Raw genomic sequence first — 20,737 nt, 5'->3', positions numbered from 1 at the left:
GGGCCTGTTCCCAGCTGGGTCCTGGGGGAGCTGCAGAAGTACTGATGCAGAAAACGGCAGCCTCCGCAAGGAGCACGGGAAGCTTGCTGGTGGAAGTAGCCTTGGGGAGGCCCAGGATTCCATTTGGCGTGCTCAGGAATGCCAGTGGGAGGATCGTGGTCTAGGAAAGGTCTGAGGTGTCCTTCGTCTTTGCCTCAAACCCTAGCTCTGCTGCTAACTGGTCTTGGACACGTCACACCTCAGTTTTCTTCTACGGGCTGGAGAGATCAGTTTCTGCCTTAAAAGGCTGTGAGGTTTGTAGGCTGTGCCTAAGAGGGCCTATCAATCACATAGTATTAATGAGTACCAGTTACATTCATTCTTTCCCCCAGATGAGAATTCTTTCTCATCTTTTTCTTGTTTTACTGTTAAGGTAATTGGTGGATGAAAAAGGCTTGCTGGTTTATCATCTAAGTAAATATATTCTGGTTATCTAGAAAGGAATACAGAATTTAAAGAATTTTAATACATGAAGTAGTTGAACCAAGACTAGAATTCTGCTAGTTTTTTGTTTTTATTTTTGTTTTTGTAAACCCAGGTTTCTTAACCAGTAAGCTTTTAAGTTTCACTGTGAACAGTTCACTGTCAAGCTCACTTTCAGAGGTTTGGAGGTCTCGAAAAAACTACCTCATAATCTGGTCTGTCTTACTACTACTGTGCCCTGCCTATGCTATTCTCCTGTCTCAGGGAAGAATAACACTTCAGAAGGCCCATCTCAGCATCGGATAGTGTGGTCTCCATTGTTAAAAACATCATTTGACTAATGCCACCAGCTATGCTTTGTGAAAACAGGTCCCTAATTTTGGTGGTGAAATGAAGGAGTTGAAAATGAAGAAGTGAGAAAAATAGCTTCATTTGTTTTGTCATTGAAGACAAGTAATCAGTCCTGCAGCGGCTTCCCAGGTGGCGCTAGCGATAAAGAACCCGCCTGCCAATGCAGGAGACTTAAGAGATGCGGGTTTGATCCCTGGGTGGGAAGATCCCCTGAGGAGGAAATGGAAAGCCACTCAAGTACTCTTGCCTGGATAATTCCATGGACAGAGAAGCCTGGTGGGCTACAGTCCATGGGGTAGAAAAGAGTCAGACATGACTAAAGTGACTTAGCATGCACAATGAGTCCTGCGAAGCCAAATATTCACTGTGACGCCTTGGCCACTGCAGTGGAGGGTGGCTGAGTCAGGGCTGCCCCGCACCCCAGAGGCATGGTCAGTGGTTGCCCACTTGTACTTCTCAGACTGGTCACCCCACTTGGTGAGGGGTAAGAACCATTGGTTCTTGTATTCGTAAGAACCATCTTTTTTGACACTTGGGTATTCTAGGGAGGGTTGGGGGAAGAATAAAATGAATGCTTGGTAATAAACTTTAAAAAGAATTGAATAGCTATTGACATTTTCAGTGGACCCTGAGTTAAGCCGATGAATAGTCTGTTGCTGATGGTTTATAGCCATGGTTTGATCATGGGAATCACACAGGCATTAGTAAGGCAGAGAGGAGGTTGCTCATTGGCCAAAGTGGGCTAAGTGTTTTCCATCTCCTGGTCCTTGGTCCCCCAACCTCTTGCTGCTTCTGTCCATCAGAAAGAGACCACGGGCTCCTTCCCCATTTCTCCAAAGCTCCTTAATCAGGAGTGGGAGATTAGCGTTCACTGGCTTCCTTTCAGTTCTTCTTAGAGAAAATTCTTACTTTTTATTGGTTCAACTGCTTTATGTTTCTTAGGAGGTGAATTTTTGTCATCTCCAGGAATGAAGCCATATGTTAATGGCCAACTGTATAAGACTAATATGAAATTGTCTCTGATGCGTAACCTGCACAACGAAACATTGCAAAACATAACACATCCAGTAGCCAAACCTGATTATATAAAGGAGGACTTGTATCCTTCTTTTCATGACTGGCATTTGCTTTTTTCTCACTTCTTCTGATGAGATGATCACAGACAGAACTTTAAGAAATAGCCTGTGTAGCAAAACATTTTTTGACATAAGTAGTAACAATATTTTTGTTTAGTACAGTCTCCCAAGGCAAAAAGAAATAAAAGCAAAAGTAAACAAATGGGACTTATTCAAACTTACAAGCTTTTGTACCACAAAGGAAATCATAAAAGGAAAAGGCAGCTTATGGAATAGGGGGAAATATTTGCAAATGATGTGACCAGCAAGAGCTTAATTTCCAAAATATACAAATAGCTTATGCAACTCAGCATCAAAAAAACCAAACAGCCACAAATCAAAAAATCGGCAGAAGACCTAAATAGACATTTCTCCAAAGAAGACGTACAGGTGGCCAACAGACACATGAAAAGGTGCTCAGCATAGCTAATTATTAGAGAAATGCAGATGAAAAACAAAATGAAATATCACCTCACACAGATCAGAATGGCCATCGTCAAAAAGTCGATAATAATAATAAATGCTAGAGAGGGTGTGTAGAGAAAGGAACTCTCCTACATTGCACCAATTTACATTGACCAGTCATTATGGAAAACAGTATGGAGGTTCCTTAAAAAACTAAAAATAGAATTACTGTATGATCTAGCAATCTCACGCCTGGGCATATATCCAGAAAAAACAAAACCTCTAATTTGAAAAGATACGTGCACTCCAATGTTCTCAGCAACACTATTTATAGTAGTCAAGATGTGGAAGCAACCTAATTGTCCACTGACAGATGAATGAATAAAGACGCGGGGTGTGTGTGTGTGTGTGTGTGTGTGTGTGTGTGTATGAATATTGTTGTTCAGTTGCTCAGTCGTGTCTGACTCTTTGCGACTCCATGGATTGCAGCATGCCAGGCTTCCCTGTCCTTCACCATCTCCCGGAGCTTGCTCAAACTTTGTCCATCGAGTTGGTGATGGCCTCCAACCATCTCGTTCTCTGTTGCCTCCTTCTCCTTCTGCTTCAGTCGTTCCCAGTATCAGGGTCTTTTCTAATGAGTCAGCTCTTTGCATCAGGTGGCCAAAGTATTGGAGATTTAGCTTCAGCATTAGTCCTTCTAATTAATATTAAGGATTGATTTCCTTTAGGATCATCTGGTTTGATTTCCTTGTAGTCCAAGGGACTCTCAAGAGTCTTCTCCACCACCATATGAATATTACTCAGCCATAAAAAAGAATGAAATAATTCTATGTGTAGCAACATGGATGGACCTGGACATTATCATATTAAGTGAAGTAAGTCAGACAAACATTATATCACCTATATATGGAATCTAAAAGATAGTACAAATGAACCTATTTACAAAACAAATAGACTCACAACATAGAAAACAAACTTATGATTATCAAAGGGGAAGGTGGGGGAGGGATAAACTAGGAATATGGGATTAGCAGATACTTGCTACAATATATAACGTAGATAAACAAGGACCTACTGTATAGCTGTTGCTGCTAAGTCTCTTCAGTCGTCTCCGACTGTGCGACCCCATAGACGGCAGCCCACCAGGCTCCCCCATCCCTGGGATTCTCCAGGCAAGAACACTGGAGTGGGTTGCCATTTCCTCCTCCAATGCATGAAAGTGAAAAGTGAAAGTGAAGTCACTCAGTCGTGTCCGACTCTTAGTGACCCCATGGACTGCAGCCTACCAGGCTCCTCCGTCCATGGGATTTTCCAGGCAAGAGTACTGGAGTGGAGTGCCATTGCTTTCTCTGTACTGTATAGCACAAGAAACTATATTCAATATTTTGTAATAGCCTATGGTGGAAAAGGGTAAAAAAGAAAGAATATATCTCTGAATCACTTTGCTATACACCTGAAACTAACAATATTATAAACCAGTTACACTTCAATAAAAATAGAAATAGCTTATGTAGGAAATTCTTTTGTTATGGTCTCCTTTAGAAAACAAAAATACTGCATGAAGTCAGGCTAAGCAATATGTGCCACTGTGGAGCATTTTTATTTCTTCAAGGATGATAATATTAGAGGATTAAATCAACTTTTTTATGGAAAAAAATGGTAGCAGGTGTAGGATTGCATCTACTTGGATAATTATAAGGGAAGATGTGACACTTGATCTTTAGTTGTGAACTTTTAAGGGAATTTTACTGAAGGTTTGTTGAATTATTCAAACAAAATCCAGTACCTGTTGCTCTGTGCTTAGGAGACAAGAGTGAGTGAGCCCCAGCTTGTCTCCCTGGGGCTCACAGATCATCAGTGCTGGCATAGAGATCCCTGTTCCTTCAACACAGAAAAGGGATCAATAAATTATGTCTGGGGAGGTTTTAGAAAAAGTAGGAGAGAGGGATGACATACTCTGTCAAGGCCATACAGTTCTACATCTGAAGAGTCTGAGCCACATCCAGAACATTTCATTCATGACTTCCTTGGGAAAGCTCAATGATGGGGATTTGTTGTCTCTGTAAAGCTGCAGGGCTAGGAGAATTTAATTTACTCATGAAATGTAAAAATTAAGGTATTGGACTTCCTTTGTGGCTCAAACAGTAAAGAATCTGCCTGCCGATGTAGGAGATCTGAATGTTCGATCCCTGGGTCAGGAAGATCCCCTGGAGGAGGGCATGGCAACCCAACCAGAGTTCTTGCCTGGAGAATCCCATGGACAGAGGAGCCTGGCAGCTATAGTCTGTAAGGTCGCAAAGAGTCGGACATGACTGAGCGACTGACACTTTCTTTGTAGGGCAGTGCACAAATCTTCAGTGAACTGCTGGGTGAGTTTTTCCATTTGTGTGCACCTGTGTAGCCATTAGTCAGATTAAGATGGAAAATCTTCCATCCTTTCTGCCACTTCCCTCTTGTCCTCTTTCAGAGAAGATCCCTCCCATTGTACCTCTGTCACTGTGGCTGCGTTTTCTCTGTTTTGAACCTCACAAACACGGAGTCACGCGGTATGTCCTCTTTCATATGGGTGGTCTAGTGCTCAGCCTCCCGTGTTGTTGTGAGTAGCAGTAGTTCATTCTTCTCCTCTGCGTGGTCTTCCATTGTGTGACTATACTTCTGCTTACTGACGTGACTGTTGACAGACATTCGGTTTCCCAGTTGTTGGCTGTCGAGAATAATGGTGCTGTGAGCATTCTTGTATATGCTTTTGACACGTACCGTGCATTTCTGCCACGTGTGTTCTTAGGCGTAGGATTGCTGGGTTGTCCAGCCTTCATGGAGTCTGTTAAAGTGGTTGTTCAGGTTTACATCCCTGCCAGCCGTGTGTGATGCCAGCACTTTTTAACCTTGTTAGGACTTGCTGTGTTCCCTGCCATGGTGAGCAGCACGACTGTCCCCACAGACAGCAGAGCTGGAAACCTTCCTGCCTCTTTAAGATTCTTTTCTTTTGCGTTATCTAGGTAGATCATCAACAGGAATGGCCAGTCTTCTGAAATGTCCTAGGAATTTGTTTTCTTTTTTCAGTCCCCAGATGTCATGAAGTGGAGAGCTGAACTTCAGCAGCAGTAGTTACGAGGGTCTCATTAGGATTGCATAGAATCTCCATTTTTTGTGTGTGCTTTGAATGTTGGCATAGTGATTGGGGATGGCACGTTGTATTTTGGAACTTCGCAGCTTCTGCTTAATGGCCAGTAGGTAGCAGAGAACTGAAGCTTGTGGTTGCAAAATGAGTGTGCACATGTACACTGCCAAGTTAGGTGCATACCAGACAGATGAATAACATGCTAATTATTATTATTATTCTACCTTGGAGAAAGTCTGGTAGAGTTGTAGCTTCAGGCACTATGTAAGACTTAGCTTTTTAAGCTGGCAAAACATTGATTACTATTTTTGGTTCAACTTCTACCCTTAAAAAATTGGATAGTATATTCCTTGCTACTCCTGGATGGTTTTATGTATTTTAATTAATGTTATCTTATTGCATTTGTGCCCTGGGGCTGCTTCAGTGAAAGATGTAATTTCAGAAGGTTGATGAAATTAGATAGGTTTGACTGGGAGGACCCTGTTATTCATATTTATGGTTATAAAATATTTCTATGTATGGAATATTTATGTTTATCTATGTGTACATACAACTGTGTATGACGTTTCTGTGCTCTAAGCACAGTATTCTGAATCCATTTGTAATTCAGACCAGTAGAGTGATAGTAGCTCTAGTTTAGAGGTGATTTTGTTGTTAAACATGTCTTTACATTTTCCCCTTAGAATCCCATTATGCAATGATATGTAAAGAAATGGAAGTGACTCTATAAATCAAGCACACACAACCCTCTCAGCTTTGTTACTTTGTAGTCAAACCTCACATATTCCTGATTGAATTGGCATGAGGTATGTGACCAGGTGGAAATCAGCCTTATTTGGGTCCAAACAAGTAGCCAATTATGGAGCATGGAAAATATATTTTATGTCATTTGTCAGAGCTGAATGCAATTAGTTTTGCAATAACGTGAAAGGCAGTTCTCTGAGGGGAAAAAAAGTGTGTGTATATATATATATAGAGAGAGAGAGAGAGAGAGTGAGGCCTGAAATAAGACACAGTCAATAAAGAGAAAGGCTATAATACACTGTTTATATCCATCAAATGCCAAGCAGAGTTTCTTGTTAGTGGGAGTTAAGAATTAACGTATAAGATATCACAAAGCTATTGAACAGTAGTTACACAGTATTTTTCCTACCTGAAAGGTTTGGGTCCTGAAATCCTCTTGATGGTAGACCTTGAGGTTGCAAAATTTAAAATCCTAGGAGGAAGGGAGGAGTCAGGAGTATAAAGATACTAAGTGAATCTCAGAGACTTTGTACACAAAATTTTTTAAGTTTCTCTGAAATAAAACAGCCACGTGCACTTTGGAAACCTCATGCACAGTTTCATTGTAATTGTATGTATTCCTTTTGCTTTGTGACAGATAATGACCATCTTAAGATTTTATCCAGGGGCTAGTCTCCTATCCATGGAGAAGGCAATGGCAACCCACTCCAGTACTCTTGCCTGGAAAATCCCGTGGACGGAGGAGCCTGGTAGGCTGCAGTCCATGACTACTGAGCGACTTCACTTTCACTTTTCACTTTCATGCATTGGAGAAGGCAATGGCAACCCACTCCAGTGTTCTTGCCTGGAGAATCCCAGGGACGGGGGACCCTGGTGGGCTGCCGTCTATGGGGTCGCACAGAGTCTGACATGACTGAAGCGACTTAGCAGCAGCAGCAGCAGTCTCCTATCTGCAGAGTCAGTGCTCTCCCTCCTTCCCTCTCTCCCTCCTTTTCTTTTTTCCTCTCCTTTTCTTCCTTCCACCATCCCCATTCAGTTATTTCCTGTTCCTACTAGGTAGTGTTTTAGGCTTTGGGGACACATTGATACAAACTCTCTGCCCTCAATAAGATAATACTCAAGTGGCGGGAGGCAGGTAAGTGCTTCAGGGTTGGGTTTTCTTGAAGTAGGCGCTGATTTGGAGGTTGGGGAACAAGGTGTTGACTTGGGATCCACACAGTGAACAGAAGGGGGTGGAAACAGGATTGGACAGAGGATGAGGTTGAGCTGCGGTGCAGGTTTGACAGAGCCTCCACCAGCCTGCCTGAGAACCCTGGAGTGAGCATGGATTGCCTGACAAGCTGAGGCATCAGCGATGAGCTCGCTACCTTCAGGTGTGTTACCTGGTGTGGCTGCCCGGAAGGGGTGTGGCCTCCGGCAGGACGTTCTCTGGTCACCGAGGAGCTGGGCCCTGGAGTGCTTCTGCCTGCAGCTGCTCTGCAGCTCTTAGCAGTGGCTCTCCCAGTCTGTCACAGTAAGTAAGTTTCCGGAGGTGACACAATGGTGGATAAAGACAAGACTTGGTGAGGGGAGTGAGAGTGTTGGAGGGAGGAGAAGGCCTTATGGAGGCATTGAGACAGACATCTAAAAGAATTGCTGGTACCGGAGCAGAGCAGAGAGGCTGCAGGAAGAGCCATCGCAGGGGCCCTGAGACATGCGCCTGGCCTATTGGGGGAACATTAAGGGGGCCAGGGTGTGAGTCGGGTACAGTCATGTGGGACCTTTGTGCCATCGCACGGAGTTCACCTTTTATGCTGCGTGAAATAGTGTATTAGTTTGCTCAGGCTGCTCTAATAGAGTTCCGCAAACTGGGTGGAAGAACAACAGAAATGTATTGGTTCATGGTTCTGGATGTCATGAGTCCATCAGGGTCCTGCAGGGTTGGTTCCTTCTGATGGTGGTGTGAGAGTCTGTGCTCCATCTCTCCCTCCTAGCTTTTGGTTGTTTGCTGGCAATATTTGGTGTTCCTTGGCTTGCAGGTCTCAACCCACACCTTCCTGTGGGGTTCTCCCTGTGTGTGTGTCTTTGTGTCCAAATTTCCCCTTCTTATGTGGACACCAGTCATATTGATTTAGGGTCCACCCTAATGACCTCATCTTAACTGATAAATCTGCAATGACCATCTTTCCAAATAAGGTATTGGGCGGTTAGGACGTCAACATGTGAATTCGTGAGGTAGGGTGGGGGAACACTTCAACCCATAGCAGGTGGGAAGCCCTTAGAGGGTTTTGAACAGGTTAATAATATAATAATCAAATTTATCTTTTACAAATGATCACTCTTTTATGGAGATGAGAATGAAGAGAGGAAGCAGAGGCATTACTGTAATCAAGGCAGGAGATGCTGTTCACTGTGCCAGATGCTAGAGAGGGTGGTAGTGATTTGTGAGGTTTAAGATACACTAAGGTAGAGCTGTTACCGCAGTAGATTAGATGTGGTGAGGAGGAAGGAGAGAGAGAGAGAGGAAACAAATGAAGAGGCAAGGATGGCTCCTGAGCACCTGGAAGAATGGAGTTGCCGTTTGCTGAGATGGGCAGGGTTTTGCAAGGAGCCAGTGAGGTGGTAACAGTAGGAGTCTGATTTAGGACTTAAGTTTGTGATGCCTGTTAGACACTCATGTAGAGAGGTTGAGGAGGCAATTGGATGTATGAGAGATTCTGGAATCCAGAGTTCAAAGGTGAAAGGGACCAACAGAGAGAGCCCTGAAAAGAGGAGTCAGTGAAGTGGGAAGTGAACCCAAAGAAAGAGGGCAGAGGGGTTTCAGAAGGCATGTAATGAATGTGTTTCAAAAGTAATCATCCAATAGAGTAAGAAATGGGTTGACCTCTGGCTTTGGCAACATGGAGGCCATTGGTGACTTTGACAAGAGCAGTTCTGAGAATGACAGTGATGAAAGCCTGGTTAGAGTGAACTCGGAAGAGACAAAGTAGAGGCTAAACACAGGCAGCGTTTAATTTTATGAGTAGCTTGCTGGAGGTGAGGGCCCGTGTTGACAGCAGAGATGAAGAGTAACTAGGATGCTAGAAATGGAAAACCATCTTAGGATGGAGGTCAGGTATCGATACTTCTTAGGCTCCCTCCTCTTTTCTTTTACAGGGTTGTTTAGTCTTAGCTCTTCTCAGAAATAGCAACTTCATGGCAAAGTATGTAATGTTACCGCCTTTCAGACAAGTTTTAGCTCCTTTCCTCCTAACAGGATATGTAGTAATACTCAGTTCTTGAGGGTTGAGTAAGGCAGTGTTAGGGTTATATAGGCTTAGTCATGAATTTTTTCAAGAGAAGAAAAATTTGACCTAAAAGGAAATTTATCTGGAATTCATTTGCTTGAATAAAGAAAATGAAGAAATTATACATAATTAAGTCTGCAGGATAATTTACCTCCAAAAACAATTTTAGTAGCATCGCAATTTTCTCCTTTGCATATCTTAAAATCAAGAATTAGGAGCAAAGTATAATTAACATACTTGAATTTTATCTCATCTTCCCAGTCTGCCAAGGTAAGGGAGCAGAAGACCTAAAAGGGCAACTCAGAGTGGAGTTAAACAGAAGGACCTTGGGTTTTACTCCAATTCCCTCAATGACTCAGTGAAACTATTAGGAAAAGCTCTATACACTTGCTGGGAATTGAATGTAGGTGAAAGTGTGAACTTAAACTTTCAGGGAGACTGGTACAATTTCAGAACCAAAGGAGACATTAAATGCTTTGTTTCTATAAGGCCAAATTAGGTCTGACTCTTTTAAACACAAATGAGAGAATTAAATTTGATCATTGATGTCTTCCCTCCTTTGAGGGGCACACCGATTAGCTATTAACTTATAGAATTTGCACATGTGATTATTTTGTGAGATAAAAGGGATTTTATTTCTTCAAGGATTTATTCCCTTCTACTGAGTTCACAGAGGGAAAAAAAAGAGGGAAGTGGAATTAAACTGAGCTTTAGATATAATAAAAGGGAAGTTTTTCCTCATGAGGCTCCTCTCTAGAGGTTGGTCATGGCTTCTCTGCGGGATTTATTTATAAATCAACCGCCTTGTAGATGGTCAAGGTGTGGGAAAGGCAGAGTGATCAAGAAACTTATGGGGGGGGGGGTGCGCGGTGTGCGGAGGCCACTTGATCTGTTGGAAGATAAAAGAAAACACCTGGGCAAGTTTCAGTCTACTTTTAAAGACCCTCAAACAAGAAAACCAGCACAACCCCACCGTTCTGCAGGCTTGCTTAGGCTTGTTCAAAACCTGTGGTACCATGGTGTTCGAAAGCAGTTGTGTCCTTAGGAGACAGTGAGGTGGAGACAGGCATGCAGCTTTATACAGATTCACGGACCCACACCTTTATCTTGAGACAAACAATATCTCAGGTTTTTGTCCTTTCTTCTTGTTACAGTGTTCTTGCAACTTTCTTTCTTATCTGAGATTGGACTCTTAAATTCAGCAATGAAATTTAGATGGGAAGGAAGGATTAGTTGGGTGGTGTTTCTATTAAATCCTGTAATGAGTTAACACTATGGAATACTGTTTTGTCTTCTTTCCCCTGAGGCTGTAAAATATTGTCATTTCCAAGATAAGAAAAATTCACAGGCTGCTGTCTTTCCTTTTTCTGAATTCATATATAATTTCTCACTTTTAACCCTTTGGAGCTCTTTTGGATGCCAGTATATGTCTGCCATGGGAAATTTTAAATACAGCCAGCTGTGTTAAATATTCATAGAATCGATTTGCACTTGTTTAAAGTCTGGTGATTTATCTTCAGAGAGTGTTAATACGGCAGTAATTCTGCGTTACATTTCTTGCACCAACATTTAATTGATACTATATTTCACGAGGATTATTGTAGGTTTATTGCTGTAGTATTTAGAGTTGTGGTTCTGTGCTGTTAATTCAGAGGAATAGGATTCCTGCATCTCTTGTTTCCATTTTAATTGTGTGTGCTTTTGAGCTGATGAGTTTGAGAAGGACCGTTAACTGTGTAACAGACCTTATGGACAAAAACCATTTTGGTGGAGTAGACCTGGGGGTACTTGGCTTGTGGATGTCGTTGTATGAATATTTTTCTTTAAAATGATGGTAAGTTAATTTAATCTGTATTCTTTTTCAAAATGATATAGAAATTGATAAAATCTATTTAGTGGGAATTAGCAGTTACTTTCCTTATTAACTAAGGTACCTGGGATATCTCAGGCTGGGTGGCAGCTATTGTATGCTTTTTAAAGCATGTTGATTTACATTGTTATTCTCTTCTAGAAACTTCAATGGTTTTTCTAACCACTAGGACAGGAGTGTCCTAACTGTGCAGTTCTCATTGGAATTTCACACAGTCAAACACTTAGTAGGTGCTCAGTATTATATTGAAATGTCCATACAATTGAAAACCATTTTGGTGAGTAAATACACGGGTGTCCATGCACTAGCAATGAAACATGTATGACACCTGAGGGAAGGTGGAGCATTTGCCCATCAATCACTGTTATTAATAAAGAATGAAAATCAGGAAAGGAGGCAGGAGACGTTTTAGATGGGTAGAAGGGAAGAGTAAAAACCATAGACGCTGAAAAGTACAAGGAGAGGTCAAAGCCTTAGTATGATTTATTGGATTTAACTCAGGAGAATGTTCTGGAAGGAACGTCAGACTAGGAGTTAGCACACTGAATGTGACCTTCGGTGACTCTGAATTCTGGGGCCTCTGCCTTCCCTAAAGGCTTACTGTGAGACTCAGGTGAGAAAATTTATGTGAGGGTGTTTTGCAAACCGTGAAAGGTCGTACCAATGGGGTGTTTTGTGAGCCTGCATGGATGCTGAGGGTCATCCATCACGTACATAATGGCACTTGCAGCAGGCGTGCCTGTGATGGACAGTGGTGGGTAAAATGCAGGCCTACGTCCTGGGCTGTCAGTCATTCTAGTGATAAGAAAGGCATTAACCAAACACTCAAGTATGTAATTATAACCCAATACAAACTGGTAGATACTGTGAAGTACAGGGTGCTAATGGCTCATTTAGTCTGGCTCTGGGGTTTACCCTGTACTGTGTGGAGTCATCGAGGTTCTTGGAGGAACTGACCTAAGCCCATTGCTTTCGGAAGTTTCATCTAGTGTAGGATGAATTGATGAAGGATTGGAGCCTGGGAAAATACTTAAATGAAGGTACTGTCATATATAGCATACACCCGTCATAGGACATGATATATGTCATTATATTCTTGGAGTTATTTTAGTGTTTTAAGTATTTAATGTTGATATTTTTATGTGAGGTTTTCTAGGGTCTTGATGTTTGTTTGGTTTTCATTTGATGTGTTAGTGAGCATCTATTTTTGGTTAAACATGAAAAAGTCACCATAAAGTATTAGTGAACGCTTGTGTAGGTTCTTGTGTATGCAGAAAAGCTGTGTTTAGTGCTGTACGTATATTAACTCCTGTTCATGCCCAGCAACCGTGTGAGATGATGAGACCATGTTTTCCTCATTTTGCAGATGAGGAAACTGAAACTTACTCAAGGATGTACAGCTGGTAAGTGGGACTTGGATCCAGGCCACCTAGCTCTGAATGTATGTTCCTAATTACTTCATTATCACCTTTTCGCTAAAAAAGAAAAAATTAATTTAATGTTCTGTATGAGCAGATAAAGATGCCAGTAAAGCAGTCTTTAAATAACCACTGTGAATCCCTAGTCTCAATATACTTCCTTCTTGTTATTTTAAAAATAAATTTTTGCTAATTACAAAATAAGGAAGAAAACCTATTTGAACGCGAACAAAAAAAATTTTTTTAGAAGTTATATTGTGGTTTTATTCATTTTCCCAGAAGGGATTATAAAAGTTTGGTTGTCCGGGACACTGCTATCTGGGCTACATGTCTCCCCATGTTTTCCTTTTTTTCATAACCAAGGCGGCAAGTGTCCAGATCTGTCACTCTAGTGGATTTTATGTTTGCCTCTTGCCTTTCATTGCCCATGAAAGCGTCATTGCATTTCACTGGTGTGTTTAGTTCCACAGTAATAGAAGCTTAGCGTGGGTAGCACCTGTGGTGCTGACTCCCTGAGATCGCAAATGGGGACCCCAAAATTAAGAGTCATGGTTCTAATTATTGGCAGAGCCACAGTTGGAGGGCAGGGCCTGGAACATGCACCTGGTGTCCACCCCCCATAGCCTGCGCTTTGTGTGTGGAGGGTAGTAGCATATGCTGCCCCGAATTTGACTGGAGGAGTTTAGGACGTGCCGCCTCTGAAGATGCCACTTTGATATATTGATTATTTTGAACTGTAGGCCCTTGAAAAGTGAAAGTCACTCAGTCATGTCTGACTCTGTGACCCCTGAACTGTACAGTCCATGGAATTCTCCAGGCCAGAATACTGGGGTTGGTAGCCTTTCTCTTCTCCAGGGCATCTCACAACCCAGGGATTGAAGCCAGGTCTCCCGCAATACAGGCAGATTCTTTACCAGCTGGGCCACAAGGGAAGCTCTGAGCCACATAAATGCAGGGGAAGGCTTTGTCTGCCTCATGTCCCAGTTGTCTTCTTATCTGCCTGAAAACAGATCCTCCAAAAGGAACTCAGTTGTCATAGAGCCCCACCCCAGGAGTTTCATCACCCAGAAGGGATTGACCCTTATCATGGGAAAGGAGACTAGGAGTCAACACCAGGCCCAGACAGACTTTGTCACAAACTATCATTCGTCCCTCCTCTTCTAAAGACCCATTCATTCTTCCGCTAAGATGCTAACTTCCCCCTCGCCTTTCCCTATTATGATGGTATTTAAGTCTGAATTCTAAGCCACCTCTTCAAGTTATTCATTTTCCTCTGGATATCTCCCATGTATACAAAGTATATATGTTAATGAGTTTTTATTTGTTTTTTCTTTCTTGTTAATCTGTCTTTTATTACAAGAGTTTCAGCTAAGAATTCAGAAATGTGGAGGGAAAATTATTTTTTCCTCCCCTGCATTTATTCCATGGATAAGCTCCAAAAAGTTTGATTCAGAATTAAGCTAAACCTGTGGCCATGGATTAGTTTGGTTTATGTTTCAAAACAATTTTCTGTATTGATAGTGTCACGTGAGTGTACGTTCCTCGTTTCTTCGTCTCGTCACAATAAAGATTTGGAGCGACGGACATTAGCTCTTGGGTCTTGGACAAACCGTGTTATAGCTCTTAGGCAAATCAGTGTTACAGCTCTATTTTATTTAGAAGATAGCAGGAGAGTGAGAGAGAGAGAGAGAGAGCGCGGGAGCGTTTGGCTCCTCCTTTTATATGTGTTTTCCTCCACCTGGGCCTGCCCTATGCAAATTGGGCTTAGCCAGGAGTGCTGTTTGTTCTGCCTGAAGTCTTCACTCTGGTCCTCGGACCTTTCTTTGACCTTCCTTGTCTTTTAGCCACCGCCATTTTGGACTCCTTTTCCCTATTCTACCTACCTAACAATAGTAAGAGGAAAATGTTTTGCAGTATCTCATAAAGGAATTTTATATATTACTTTTTGATTCTGCATTTGTTTCTTGACCTTTCGAAAAAAGTCCCCCTAGGGCCCTGCTTTTATTTGGTTAATGCTGCTGCTGCTGCTAAGTCGCGTCAGTCGCGTCCAACTCTGTGCAACCCCATAGACGGCAGCCCACCAGGCTCCCGAGTCCCTGGGATTCTCCAGGCAAGAACACTGGAGTGGGTTGCCATTTCCTTCTCCAATGCATGAAAGTGAAAAGTGAAAGGGAAGTCTCTCACTCGTGTCCGACTCTTAGCGACCTCATGGACTGCAGCCTTCCAGGCTCCTCCATCCATGGGATTTTCCAGGCAAGGGTACTGGAGTGGGGTGCCATTGCCTTCTCCTGGTTAATGCTGTTAACTGCTAAAAAGCACATTCTCTGCAGGAATGCAGTATGGATAAGAGTGTTACTAAAAAAGAGACATATGCTTTGCAATTTCACAAGTTGTTTCATTTTCTTTATATGGTTAGAATCTCTCTTTGGACTCCTTATGCTTTTTGTGACTGGTGTGTCTTTCTATACATTGTATTTTGTCCCTGTTTTGTCATCTACCGGTCATGTCTCAGTAATATAGCCAGGAGGTCAGAATCTCTTGAATATTCAGTGCAGAATTTTGTGTTTATAGGATAAGCTGTTTTATCTGGGGCTCTTATGACCAGCAGCTGCTCAGTTGAAGTGGAGAAGTGTAAAAAACATTACATTTATTTATATCTTATATTTTAAATTTAGACATATAAATGTACATCCATGTTGCTAATTTCTGAAGTAGGGCCTGATAAGTGGTTTCCATGTGTTTTTTGGCACATGGACCATAACCTGCAATGCCTAGTCTACCTGGTTTTCAGTTTGGCTTGCTTTAGAGTGTTAGGATGCTTGTGAGCTATGAGTTTAGAATTCTTCCAGGTTCTTCTGATTTGCCTCCCCATCCTTTGCCACTTTTTCATGCCTAATTTGACAGCAGTTATTTTAGTGTTACTCTTTCATTGAATTACTCTACAGTATTCAGATATGCAACTTCATTTTCATAGAAACATTTTTCTGAGCTCATATTTTATGTGTTTTTATACAGTTTATTATGTGTTTACATACAGTTGAACAACTAGCATAGACAGACGTGAACACATCTGACCCTAGAGAAAGGTACAGCTTTACTGGGGGGCTGACCTCTGCTTCTCAACCTATATGTGGTGAAGGTCTAGTCTTTTTATTTTCAATCTGTCATGGATTTGTTCTTTTATTAACAAAAAAAGGAGGAAAGAAATAAAAAAGTTATGCAAGCCTTAGGTTTTTTTTTAAAATATTTTAGAAACAACATAAATAAAATTACATTTTGTTAAATATAAACACAGCAAATATAGGAAAGAAAATTACAAAATCTGTGCATCTCCTTCAAAAAAAAGCATGAATATAGGTAATTCACATAACAACTCACTATAGCTTGTTAATTTGTTAATCCAGTTATAGCTGAACAGAAAATTATGACTAAAGTGGTGATTCTCCATATTAAATAACCCTGTAGCTCAGACAGTAAAGAGACCTGGGTTCAATCCCTGGGTTGGGAAGATCCCCTGGAGAAGGAAATGGCAACCCACTCCAGTACTCTTGCCTGGAAAATTCCATGGATGGAGGAGCCTGGTAGGCTACAGTCCATGGGATCACAAAGAGTTGGACACGACTGAGCAACTTCACTGGTTCACTGGATGTAATCAGTGTTTTAAGATTTTTGATGTCATAGATGAACTTACTCTTGCTTGTTAACCTATTTATTCTAGGCTGGGTTAGTGCTAGCTTGTCTCAGAATTAATGAATAATGTATATCTCAATTGATTATGATTTTGTTTTAGTAACACCCATGGTAGAGGAACTGGCCTTGTAGAGGAATGTTGATGAGGATGAAGAAAGACAAAGCAATTTCAGCAAGCTCAGGATCTTTATTTTTCACTTTTCTCCAAAATGAAGCAAGTGATGCTTGTGTCAAAATTCAACTTCAGTTTTTCCTCAGTAGCCAAATCCAACTTGTTCTTTAAATTTATGGTCAAATGTAAATGATCTTTCAATGAAAGAAGTGGGTTTCGATTTTAATATACTTACATTACCGTTGAGAAGGTAAACTTAAACTATCACTTGTGATCCCATGGTTCTACAGCACTTGACAACTTGCCTCACAAGGTCATCATCACCAAAACTGGTCACTGAGATGAGTCTGTTATTCATGCACTTGGGTGTGGCAACTGTGTCTGAAGACAACCCACATTTCTATTGTAAATGCTCACTTCCCATTTCCTGGGCAGCTGATAACAGTTTGCAGACTGGTGTCTATCTCTGGACCATACTTGGAGAAGCCCTGGGCTCTAGTAGCGCCTCCTACTAGCTGTGAGCTGCTGGTGTGCTGAAACATTAGTCATTGTGCTGTGGAGAGGGAGTGGGGTGTGCTGGTTAGTCTGGCAAGGGGATTAAATTAAGAGAGCTTTTTTTGCTTAAATATCACCCCCCCCCCCCACAGGTTCTTAGCTTTCGTGAGATTCAAAGTATCAGATGCATGAGCAGTTTTGTATGTATTATGTATCTGTTTATCCCATGACTGAGGATACCGATCATCTGAAGGAGTTCACCTACATGCCCCCCAAAATGTGCTACTTTGATATATTGATTGTTTTAACTAAAGGCACTTGAAAAACAGCAAATACAGAGAGAGGCTTTCTCTGAACTCCCCTTATCTACCTGAAGACAGATCCTCCAGAAGGAACTCGGTTGTCACAGATCCCCTCCCCACGACTTTCATCAACCAGGGAAGGATTGCCTCTTCACATACACCACACCCAGACAGACTTCGTAACAAACTATGATGTCTCCCATCTATTCTTCTAAGGGCTTATTCATCTTCTGAAAAATCGTTTGCTCTCTGCAGAGAGGCTGATATCCTTCCCTTTCCTTAAGATGGTGTATAAGCTGTCAAATCTCACTGCTTTTTTGGGGTACTCATTTTATTTTTCCTGTGATGTCTCCAATGTGTGTTATGTTAAAAATTAATACATCCGTGGACCTTTTCTCCTGTTAATCTGCCTGTTCTCAGTTTATTTCATAGACCTAGCTATCAAACCTAGGAGGGTAGAAGGAAAGTCTCCCCCGACTCCCATCTTTGTCCATCTTTGAATTACCCACTGGACCTTGCATGCAGCTGCTAGGTGATCGCTGCATAGAATATATAAATCTGGAATTTCAGTGGAGACATTTTCTTTAAAGTGTCGTTTACTTCTAAGGAAGTAACACACTCTTGAATTCTCATTTTTCTTCTGGTCAATAGGAATTTGTCTAGTTATCTCCTAAGAAATCTCAGTATTTGGACCCTGTTTCCTTTGCCTGAGCATACTGTCTGGGCCCAGGAGAATTTCTCTGCTCTTACAATGAAACATATCTTGAAAAAAATGATCAGTTTGGGTGTTTCAGTCCCCTATTTTTATCTTTTCACTGACTTACCACTGTACATGATTCTAAATCCTATGAACAAGGACTGCTCAGGGTAACTGATTTATCCTACTTTCACGAGTTCATAGTTGAGGTAAGCACGCTTTTCATGTTTTTAAAGCAGGTGAAATTTTGGCCATAGTTTTAACTCCTTTTCATGAAAATTATTAGTAGAGTCTTTGAAAACGGAGTCAATGTCCTTGTAGTAATAACCAGAAGTTTGAAAGAGATGATGACGTTGAAGACTATAGAGGGAAGTAAAAATGAACTGATGATGAGTATAGATTTATCTCAGAGTAACAAAAATGTAGTGTGTTAATTTTAGAAGTGTTTCCTTTCTTGATGATACCTTGCAATTTGAAGTTTTTCAGTAATCCTAAAATGAGCTGACTTGGCAGTCAAGAAATATCATCGAAAAAGTGACAACTTGGCATCTTTTGCTAGGCTGTTTTCCCCTCCATCAGGTGAAAGAAAAAGCGGTGGTAAATTTCAAGCATATTTGGAGCAAAGACCTTTTGGCGTAATTCTTATAGCTCTCATTGATGAGTGCTTACCATATCCATATGCTTGACATACAGTGCTTCATTTAATCCCTGAAAAAAGTTAAGGACTTGGGCAGGATCATCCACCTCTCTGTCCAAAGTGCAGAATGCTGTGCTGGACTTTAGGATGTGGTGGTCTGCAAACCAGACTTAATCCCTGCCCTCTAGGTGCTCCTAATCTAATAGGAGACCAAGAGCCTTTAAATATATAGTTAGAAATGGTGGTAGGTTCTATGAAGAGAAATCATAGGACCCCTGTTAATTCTCAAGATTGGTCAGTAAAAGCCACCCTGATTAAGTGATATTTCAACTGAAACCCGAATGATGTTGATGAGTGGATCGAAGTTAGCTAGGCTGGGTGTGTGTGAGTGTGTGGGTATGTCAGGGTGATGGGAGTGGGAAGACATTCTAGACAAAGAGCACAGTTTGCACTGAGTCTTTGGAATGAAGATCAAGACTGACTCAGGGCCTGGAGCATGCAAAGCAGAGGGACCTTGATGAAGAGCTAGAGTAGTGGGCAGGGCCCAGGACACTAGGCTACTACCAGGATTTTGTTTTTGTTTTAAATGCAATGGAAAACTATGTACGAGCTTTAGGTTGGGGAAAGACATGGGTAGGATTACCTTTTATAAGGATCATTCTGGGCCACTGTGGATATAGGTTCTAGGGGAGTCTTATAAAAGTGTTATTCAAACCAACAGTCTGCTAAACCTTAGCTGAGTTGTGTATGAGTTTGGCTCTTGATCTTTGACTATTTTGTCCTCCATAATCCTTTATTCAACAAGATTCAGAGTTGGCTTCTGACATCTTCTCTTGCTTTACAAGGTAACTGTACCTTGAGTACACATTCTTTTGTTGGGAGCTGCCTATTTTCTTTGCAGCAAAGTGTGGAACAGTAAGGAGCTTTTGGTGTAACGGTCTTGCAGAATGGTCATTGGGCAGCACACAGGGCAAGTAGCTGTTTATCACCAAAGTCTGGGGTCTGGCTTTTACCTTTAATAACCTGGAAAATGAGTTTTTTCTCAGTACACCTATAAAAGAATTGGACTCTGGGGAATGGGTTCTTGTTAGTTCAGATCACAAGAGCTTCATATGAAATAAAAATCAGTTGGTTAATGTTAAAGACTAGAACTAGAAAGGAGTCTGGACGTGTGTTCTGGAGGGAAACCTACCTGAGAAGCCAAATAAGAGTCTGACATCTTGTGTCTGTTAGATCTCCATTAAGGCCATCTCTGTACAGGAGACGGGCCCCTTAGTCCATTGTATGTTAATAGACATTGCACAGGTTTCTGCTGTTTGGGATTTCTTTTTTGTTGTTTCATACCCTTCTTTGTCTCTTGAAAATTTTTTAGTGTTTTGAACTTTTTATTCTGAAATAATTTTAGGCTTTCAAAAAGCCTAAATTTTAAGTGTTAAAAATATAGTGAAAAATACAAAAAATTCCTTTACATTCTTCATCTAGATTTTCTAAATGTAACTATCTTACATAATCACTGTATAGTAATCAAAAATCAGGGACTAAACATTGGTCTAATATTACTGTCCAGGAACCTTATTTAAATATTGCCAGTTAATGCCTCATTAATGTTTCTTTTTCTGGTCTAGGATCCAATCCAGGATTACAAGTTATATTCAGTTGTCATAGTGCCTCAGTCATCTTAATATGGAACAAAGCCTCACCTTTTCTTTGTCTTTCATAACTTTGACACTCTGAAGGGTATTGACCAGTTATTTTGTAGAATGCCCCTCGTTTTGGGTTTGCTGGTTGATTCTTCATGTGTTACGCATTTTTGTTAAGAATATTATGGAAGTGGTATGAGTGCTTCTCAGGACCTCATATCATTCCTCTGTTTTAACTATAAAGTAATTTATTTGTTCTTTCTTCTAAAGGGATATGGTAGAATTAACTAGGCTCAAGTTCTTCAAACTTGAGAAAATGTGGACTTCTGAGACTATGTCTGGGAGCATGCATTGCAGCTTGAGAAATACTAACTGGAATTATATGCTATCATTTTGAATGATCCTGGTATAG

The 20,737-nt window shown here is 41.3% G+C and overlaps 1 protein-coding gene across 15 annotated transcripts in view; it reads left to right on the top strand.

The window, feature by feature from the left end:
• APBB2 (amyloid beta precursor protein binding family B member 2) overlaps positions 1 to 20,737 on the top strand; it is a 382,829-nt gene that overhangs the window by 29,154 nt on the left and 332,938 nt on the right. Inside the window, exon 2 of one of the 15 annotated variants that reach the window (XM_061419964.1) lies at positions 12,701 to 12,737. The exons of the other annotated variants lie outside the window; for them this stretch is intronic. The gene's annotated coding sequence lies outside the window, so the exon portion shown is untranslated. The remainder of the gene's footprint in view (positions 1 to 12,700; positions 12,738 to 20,737) is intronic. 15 annotated transcript variants of the gene reach the window in all.

Source organism: Bos javanicus, chromosome 6 (assembly GCF_032452875.1).
Source record: "Bos javanicus breed banteng chromosome 6, ARS-OSU_banteng_1.0, whole genome shotgun sequence".
Lineage (NCBI taxonomy): Eukaryota > Metazoa > Chordata > Mammalia > Artiodactyla > Bovidae > Bos > Bos javanicus.
This window is presented reverse-complemented; position numbering and strand designations above follow the sequence as displayed.